Source organism: Sinohyriopsis cumingii, chromosome 14, assembly GCF_028554795.1.
Source record: "Sinohyriopsis cumingii isolate HCF-2022 chromosome 14, ASM2855479v2, whole genome shotgun sequence".
Classification (NCBI taxonomy): domain Eukaryota; kingdom Metazoa; phylum Mollusca; class Bivalvia; order Unionida; family Unionidae; genus Sinohyriopsis; species Sinohyriopsis cumingii.
This window is the reverse complement of record NC_142974.1, coordinates 55,266,152-55,276,222: the sequence shown is the minus strand read 5'-3', so window position 1 is coordinate 55,276,222 and position 10,071 is coordinate 55,266,152.

Here is a 10,071-nt window from a genome sequence, read left to right as displayed (position 1 = left end):
GCCACAAACAGCTTGACACTGTGAAGCACAAAATCTCAACCCCGACACCATTAGCTGTCTTGTATTTCTCCTTTCCTCATATTTAGCTATTTTAGAATACTGGATACAGGCAGCATCAGTAATGATATTTACATAATAAAAGCAACAACATCGTTAAGAACTCTCTGTTTAGAGTTTGTGCTAATCATGAAGCCACCCACGAATTTCGTGGTTTATTGAAAATATACACAGAACCAGTCGGATTTATTTTTTATTCTTTTGAAAGCAAGGCGTCTGATACAGGTGTCGTGCATAACACCCTTTTGCATGGCAGGATATTAATAATTTGATAATTAATGGGGGAAACAATTTATTTGTTTTTAAGGTGATTTCATTGAATGCATCTAATATAAAATGTTCAGACATTAGGGAAAAGTTATCTATGGGTTTAAAAGTCCTGTTATTATTAAGGTTAAGGTCGCATCTCTTTAGCTAGTTTTACTTATCTTGTTTAAAGACATGGATCTTCTTTTTGGCTTCATACAGAAACGATTATCCGACTTAATGATTAAACGGCAATATTCTTGCGATAAACTAGTATATAAGTACATATGTATTTATCAATCGGATATACAGGCACATCAGCACAATCCATCCAATACAATGTCTAGTAGATTTACATATCCCACAAATGAAATTCAAAACAAAGATGACAGCAAAAAAAGGAAATAAAAGGGGTAAAGTCCTCAAATATACAAGGTCAACTTCATGGCATAATCCGCACTCAATGCAAAAGTTAAATACCATCTCAGATGGAATATAAGCACCAAAAACGCATCACAATCAAAAGTATTGCATTTATAAGTCGCATCGTTCTGCACGAAGGATGACGTATTGGGCGTATTCTGTATCCTTGATAAATTTTCTAGAGCATGCATGATTATTGAAAATCATTTACAAATAAATAAATAAAGATAGAAATAGTTATAATAAGTATGAAGAGTGTTTAATAAAAAGCAATATTTGCATTTATTTGCGTTCCACACAAAATATAGAGATAAAGGACAATTATCGTCTCTTTAAATAAAAAGAATTTTTTATATATCTTGAATCGTTTTGAAATGTGTCTGGAAGAGGTGATGATGATGATTTTTATCACCATGTTTTCCTCGCTTTGTATTCATCCTCCAGAATCCGTAATGTATCATAAAAGAATGTTATGATGCAAGCTGTTAAGCGTCAAAGTCTGGTAGATTAGGAGAGATAGTTTGTGTCATGAGAAACAATCGAGACTTTTTGTCCTTTATGATAAAAGATGTATACAAAAGACAACAAAACAGTTGGCCAAAAATATCCAACATTGTAAATTGTAATGTTTTGAAATTCACGTACATTCTCTCTCTCTCTCTCTCTCTCTCTCTCTCTCTATATATATATATATATATATATATATATATATATATATATATATATATATATATATATATATATATATATATATATATATATATATATATATATATACTGCCTACACTCACATGTAAAATAAGATTTAAAAAACATTTTAAAAACATTGGAAAGGGTTAGTATCTGATGAATGAGACAATAACTCATCTATTTAACTCTTTGGAATGTCATTTATTCTGTGAATTTAAATGTCTTATGCAAATTATTTTTTCTTAAATAAAAAAGTCAGAATGGATTCAAAAATACAGGAAGTTGACACAAACAGATTTGACCGGTAGGCTGCCTTTGCCTCTGATTTACGTACGCTCCATTGAAATATCGCTAGACCAGCCTGACCTTTAAAGAATGTTGGCGAAGATATCCAAATGCACTGTGTCCGGATTATCTAGGCATCTGTCGTTACCTTAAACAAATGGGGAACGCCTTATCTAAAAACTGTACTGAGAAAGATATACGCTGAAGTTTACATTTCAATTTAGGAGGCACTTATTCCCACAAAGCAAATCACCATATTTTAACTTTAACTACTACTACTACTACTACTACTACTACTGTTACTACTACTACTACTACTACTACTACTACTACGTGCTATTCGCATGTTGGTTGTTTTTATTAACCCATAATATAGATTTTGGAATAGCTTTGAAATAATTTGTTTGTAACGTAGAGATGAAAAAGAAACATCGTGCAAAAAAACATTTATTCTACACCTAGTACGTTCAGGATTTTTTAAATGTCGAATGGCATAACATCATCATAATTAAGTACAAGATCCAATCATGTAGTATTAAACCAGATTATCCGTATGTATGTATGTATGTATGTATGTATGTATGTATGTATGTATGTATGTATGTATGTGTGCGTGCGTGCGTGCATGCAGGTAGGTAGGTAGGTGGGTAGGTAGGTAGGAAAGTAGAAACGTACTTACGTACGTAAGTAGGCAGGTAGGCAGGCAGGTAGGTATGCAATGAGGTAGGTAGATAGGTAGCGCCAATAAAATCAGGCTGCATTTGGGAGAGTTTGCATTTTTCTTTTCCGAGTTGGGGGGGGGGGGGCGCCGAATCCTCCAAAGCGAACTTAAATCTGTATCTTTTACTCAACATATAACATAATTAGTCTTTAAAAGGCATGGTTATAAGATACCAGTTTAATTAAGAGAAGACTTAAGGCATTACTTAACAACAGCCACAAAAATATTACAACAACGCAAATTAGAACATTGCCTACAAAAATTACCTGAAAAATTCTTGTTTGAAAAGTAGCGGCAACCATGAGAGAGAGAGAGAGAGAGAGAGAGAGAGAGAGAGAGATTTTCAGTAACCCATTGTAGAAATAATAACAATATTAAATATGTCAAATGAGATAGAATCCACGTTTTCAGATTACAGCCTGGCACATTGTCTACAAAATAGGGTCAATAAAGGTGGAAGGTAAGGACTCGAGGTGTCTGAGAGCTCACGCAAGCGGAATTTATTACTTAGCCATAAACACTAATCCCTTGGACCTAAAATCGTGTAATATTTGGTGCATTCGACGCTTTCTTGGGTGTTACATTTTTGTCTGATCACTGAGAGTTGAGGGCGACAAGCGAGTTCAACTATAGCAATACAAAGTTCTAGCTAGGTTATTGCATTATTGTTATTATACTAATATTATATTTGCAACATTTAAGAAAATATGTGACGCTACTATTCGTACATATTCCTTAGACATATAATCGGGCATCCAAAACTACATTGTAGGATTCATGTATATTGATTTTTAAGACAGCTCAATAATGGTGAAATGTACAATTTTCTTGAATGAATTCTTGCGTTATATGACAATAAATGGTGCGAGTTTGCTCTGCCCAGAGACAGTTTGTCATTGTCAGCCCATTATCTTCCTTAGTATGCCATGTATCTTGGAAAATAAGAAATATACAGAAGAACTGACTGATTTTCACAATTTTCAGAGTTGAAACTATATCAATCCATGTGAATGTTTGAATATAAATTGACAATAAGCAGCGCGATGCGGCATTATTGCATGCTTAATATAGCACAGCAGCTGGGGAAACAGTGCTAATAAGCTATGCTTTCTATTGAATTCCCTAAATCATATCTTTGTAATTGTATTTGACAAAGTTTCTCAAAAAAATAAACTAAATTAGCACAACTCTTCTTTTTCAAAAAACTAGTTTTACAGAAGAAACTGCATCACGCGTGTCTCGCGCAAAACATTCCTCTGAAGAAAAAAAAAGTGAAACAGAAAGAAATGGCTGAACGAGTAACGCCAAGCTTAGATTACTGTATCAATAGTTTTTTGGATTTCTTAATGCATAGTTGTAAAATTTTTCTAGGGAGTATTCCTCATTATAACATTGACACTCATGCATGTTTATGATTTGGGCGGTAGTTTAATGGTTTTCAGCAGACCGGAAAAAAGCAAAGATATAACCATCATCATGTGACCGGAACTCGTATGTTGTGCGTGCGTTTAATTGCAGCTCGATAAATGTAGTTCTTACACTGGAGTTTCTATATCAGATTTTTCTTACGTATAGACCGATAACTTTTAACCTTTTAATATAGTAACATGAAACACGTGGCGAGATACTGCACGTTCTTTTTAGATAAAAACATAAAACACGTGACTTGATACCGCAAGTTATTTTTCGTATCAAATAATAATCTGTGTACAAGAATGGATTTCTGATAGAGAAGAATATACAGTGAGAGAAAGACTGCCGCAAACGAGAAGAATGAGTGTCAGTATAGAATGTATCACTTTTCGTAAAGGACAAAATAATCCTTAAAACTGCAACAATCGTAACAAACTGGATATGCTTAACTCATGCATGTCAAATGTTTTGATAGCAAGCAGTTACAGTGATTTTAGTACGGTAAGGCTTGCTTCTGAAGTGAGCAGAGAGATGTATAAAGCATCCGGTTAAACAGAGCTTTAGTCTTAGCACTGGTGCTTTCCAAGAATAATTCAGGGAAATCACTGACACTAGTTGGAAGCACCGATAACCACAAATGACAAAGCAGAATTACAGCTTTCGAGAATAGCGGAATATTTTGTTTTATATATTAAAAATTAAAGATTTCGAAAATCCCATTGTTTGACTCTTCATATATATACCATTGTTCATCGTCAACTTAACACCACTGATCTGAATTTTTCACTTTGGATATATCTGAGGTTCTGTTTCTTTTGTTTATTGGGAAATGGAAAAGTGGTAAATATAAATGTAAAGAATCAATGATGAACGGACATGTACCAGAGATTTTTTATGTACATTGGCTGATTTTCAACCAGAACTAAACCAATGCTGTAATGAATACATCAGTAAACAAAATAACGGTTAATGAAATAAGAGGCTCATAAGTACTTTGAAGGATATATCCTCATTGGATAGGAGACAATTAAATTCTAACGGCTGTACAACATCCCAAAAATACAACAACAAACCTATATCTTGCCGACTCTCGTTGACATCCGACATGCCTTTGTTTTCTTCACATTTTTACGAGCACCTCTTCAAAGACTCCCAATGATAACCTTCTACCCAAACTTGCACATTTAATGTATACTATTCATTAATGAGTCACGTAAGGCAGGATATTTCATTTTATGTTGCTAGGGGAGATAACCCTAATTAAGTGGAGGTAACACACACCTTTCATGAAAGAAATAGTATATATCTTACTCATTGAAATGAACGTGTTATTTAACCTAATTTAAGCGTCAGATAAGACAAATGCAACGTTTGAATGACTAACAGACTATTTCCTTGTCAACAATATTAAGCGTTCCCAATTATGTTGAAAGCTATCCAATTTAACTACACGGATATGATTCACACACACACCTCAGCGCTTGTTTGGAAGAAAAGTACACAAGTGGTGGGTTTCTTAGGACACATTAGAAACTTATGTTATAGTGTCAATATTGCTTGTGCTTGTTTACTTTTCATTCTTTATTTTTGACGTAGCTTGTACAATTGTTCAGTCTTATCACTACGATGTATGCAGTGTGGCAGTTTATAGTGATGTCTAGCAACGGAGCACCATGCCACCTATACGTAGCATCACGTCCCACCCAGTCACATTATCCTGATACCAGGCAGAATAGTCAGTCCTAACACTAACCTCTTAATGTTGAGCGCCCAGCCTGGTAGCTGCTTGCAATGTTTTTATAAGTCTTTGGTATGACTCGGCCGAGGTTCTAATCCTTGACCAACCGCATCCGAGGCGGACGCTCTAGCGCATGGAGGACGGTGGGATTACCGAGGGGGACACTAATGCTGAATAATGATTTTTTTTAAAGGTAGTGGGAGCTGAGGATAACCAAGGGGACGGTGGCTCCAAAAAGTTTGGGAACCACTGCTCTAACCGCTTAGAACACCGGATCGGTCGACAGCTGGACTAACCAATTTTGCTTTTAACAAATAAAATATAAAATATTATATAAAAAGGAAAACACAAAAAGCTGTTGTTTTATTTTGTATTCAGTTTAGACAAGCAAATTACAATGAATGCAATTTAACAAACTTCAATAAGAGTATGAAACTGTGGAATCTTTGATAAACGTATTTATTACTCAAAGTAAGTACAGAGGTAGCTCTTTCGGAATATTGCATTAGATAGTGCGCAAAAAGTGTTTGCACTCCATATTCAATAGCAATTAGAAAGGACCTTAATTAAATGTTAATTCGAAACGAAATTTATGAATCAAGTCAATTAATTTATAACATTTGAAAGCCTTTGCAAGCATTTGCTTTTTAAAAATTATTCTAGGTGTTTCATACATTTTATTCGGAATTAGCACAACTGTTAGATTATGTTTATCACATGACGAACAGTTCTGATTTCACTTGACAAAACCGCGGAATAATGCAGTGAAACGATTTTTGAAATCAGTTGGGACGCCTCTGTCATTGCGGCTTTACATTTATTTGCGTCATGACCGACAGCTTTTAACCTCTATAGATTTGTATACAAAAGATTTTCTACTTGTATAGATTACCATTTGTGTCTTACAAAGGACATCTAAACAAACATCATGAAAATTCGACAAATGACAACAGATGCCAGAAAGAAATTGTACAAATAACTTCGAGAGACTTCGTTAATGCAGAGCATATTAACATGAAGAAAGGAAGGCAAACATGCAATTAGAAGCTATGGGTAATGGCTTGATTGAAACAATTTAAACGAAATAAATAATATATAGGAAGCATTTCAGAAGTTAAATCCTAAAATGCAAATATGTTTTACACAAGTGTATTAATACAAAATGGAAAATGATCAGAAGAGTTTGTCAACATGCCATTAAGTTACCTTCCTAATTTACATGCCTTTAATTTGAACATTTTCGTGGTCCTTATCTTTATTATAAATCAGTTAAATACATGTGGTCAAAAAAGAAAAACAATCTGTCCTTCACAAAATAGTTATCTGATCGGGATTCGTATAATATAGTATAGAGTTAAGTAAAGAATAGGGTGAATTGTAGCATTGTAATTCCAGTTATCAGCTATTGCTAATTAAGATTATCAACAATTATTGCATATTATTGTAATCCTTAATAAAATTATTAATGTGTTTTTCTCTGATTTTTCCTGCAGATCTCTCTGATCGGTGATGAAAGAGAACTGCATTCAGTAGAAAGCAGAACTATAACCTCAGCAAAACCAAACAAAAGAAACAAAAACAAACAAAACAATTATATAAAATAAAAAAATAACCACCTTGTATTGAATTAAAAAACCGCGTATCTCTTGCGTATGACAAGAACATGAAAGGCCGTAATTCGGCCGGTTCCGGAAAAGTCACTTATACTAAGCCTCGGAAGCGAGAAGTCGCGGGTTCGAACCCGGTCCAAGTGATACAAAGGCATTAAACTAGGATAAGCAGTTGCCTGGCTCGGCGCTCAGCTTTAAGAGGTCAGTGTTAGGACTGGTCAGTATTGAGTCAGGATAATCTGACTGGGTGAGACATGATTATATATGTCTGCGGCTTGACATCACTATAAAATGCTGCACTGCAGACATCTTAGTGATATGACTGAAAAAGTGTGAAAGTTATGTTACAAATCCTAATCACACACACACACACACACACACACACACACACACACACACGAACTCCAGTCATTTCATTTCAGCAGAACTATATGTGGAAAATGGGTTGCAAGGGTTGTTATCGCCGGGGGAGGATGTGTGAGAAAAGGACCCACTTCCCTTGGAAATCCCCAAATGGCTTGCGTCTGATAGAGCCTCAGACAACCAAATCCAGCTCCAGGCCTTCACAAGTGGCTTAACTACTAAGCCCGGCGGAACCTTTTAAACTGACTGGAAAAAGGATGACAGGCGAATTTCTAGCGCCTCAAAACCAGACGCTTCCGGCAGATGGGGCTCGTTAACTTTGGGTGGTCGCCCATCTAGGAGAAGGTAAATTCTGACTTCAAACCTTCGCTGCCTTGCGACTATACCCTCTCATGGCAAAGGCGAAGGAAGTAAACCTCAACAGAAAACCGGGAGACAGAGTCTCTAAGGCGATTTGGCATTGCTTTCAGTGTCATCTCGTCAACTCCTGCGACGTTGCTGGTGCCATGACGTATCGGCTTGTCTTTTACCTTGGATGGGGGAATCAGCTACATGGGCAACAGCTGATTCTCCATATCACCCTGCCCAGGCTTGCGCCTAGGAGAGGACACTCCAGCATCGCCTCACATCCTCGACACAACACGGGAAGCAACAGTTTACAGCTTATAGGTCACCACTCGATTGGCGTAAAGCCAGACTTCAGGGGTTGTTTTCGACGGTGGGATAGACCAACAGGTCTCACTGAACAGCTACCATAAGCCTCAATCTGGGCAGCCCCAGCCAATAAGGTGCCGTCCCGTTACAGTTCGCCTGCCTTGCTGGGTGCGTAGGGCTTAAGGTACGCGAGTACCTGACAAGCGAACTGCAACTACTGCACTAAGAAATAACAAAAGAAAACCGACAAGGAAACCTCTAATCCTCAAGCTAGGTACATTGAACGTGTCAAGATTCCCAGCATGGTCACACTCCTCCGCCAACGTCGCATCCGATGGCTGGGTCATGTACGTCGGATGCGGATCCCCAAAGACCTTCTTTATTCGGAACTTGCCTCTGGAGAAAGGTCGATCGAACGGCCACATCTCAGCTTCAAGGATGTCTGCAAGCACGACATGAAAGTCCCTGATATCGATGTCAACACCTGGGAAGAGCTTGCTCTAGACAGATTCAGATGGCGACACGCTCTGATTGCTGGTCTGAAAATTGGCGAGGACAAGCTACGCTTGCTAGCTGATGAAAAGCGATCTCAGAGGAAGAAGACACAGCTCCAACCCACACCAGACTCAAACTTCAAGTGCAGCAAGGGCTGACGCTCCCATGTTGGAATCCAGCAGACGCTGAACAACCACCAACCGCGACATCTCTCATGGACGCACTTTATTGTCTCTCGATATTAACAGATGCCAACCATATGTGGAAAACATAGTACATGCTGTTTTCACGTGTTATATTCAGGTTATTACTTAACATAAGTAGGATAACCATGCTGTACATGACATTTTGTGTAGTTTAATGCATTTCAATAAAAAATTTAAAAGACCAGGAATATTAGACGAGGAAAATCAAATCAAGCAAACTCCTGCATTTGATGAATTTTAAACCAAATAGTGTGAAACAGTTTCCTTTTTTCTGTCGCCACGTTGCAGAGGGCAACGTTTTGACAAGTCATTATGGAGTAAGTACCTATTTACTGCGATCATTTAGAACGTCCCATGCACGAAGTCGTTATTTAAAACGTCCCCTGCACGAAGCCGTTACGTTGAGACATATCAACCATCACCTTGCCTCAGAAGACAGAAGGTAGTTATACTGAATACTACCAAACCATTATCCTATCCATCTCTGATCGATTTTTAATCCATCTCTGATCTATCTCAAATCCATCATTGATCCATCTCAGATCCATATCAAGATCAAATGCCAAACCTTGTACGACCAGAAACCAATTTTTATTCCACCTGTTGGAATAGGAATTTGTCCTGATCTAGACACTGCAAAAATAAATCGTGCCAGTACCGCAAAATTTTATATTCCCAAAATGACCACCGCCGTAAAGATAACAGTTTATGTTATGTTTGCATCAGCCAACCATCTCTTATCTTATTTATATTTTTACAGAAGCTTGGCAGTGAAATTATATGTTCATAGTATCTGGAAAAAGGAGTCTGTACTGCTCGATGACTAGTCACATTGGTATTAAGGGTACTGAAATCGCAGACCAAGCAGCCAAAGCTACGTTGCAATTCATCCATTTCTGAATGGAATATTCCAGATACAGACTTCAAATAGTATATAAATTGACCTGTCCTATATCTTTGGCAAATTGTGCGGAATGACAATTTCACTGCCAAGCTTCTGCATATCAAGCCAATCACGACAGGATGAAATTCCTCATGTAGAAGACACCGCAATCATGACAGGATGAAATTCCTCATGTAGAAGACACCGCAATCATGACAGGATGAAATTCCTCATGTAGAAGACACCGCAATCATGACATGATGAAATCCCTCATGTAGAAGACACCG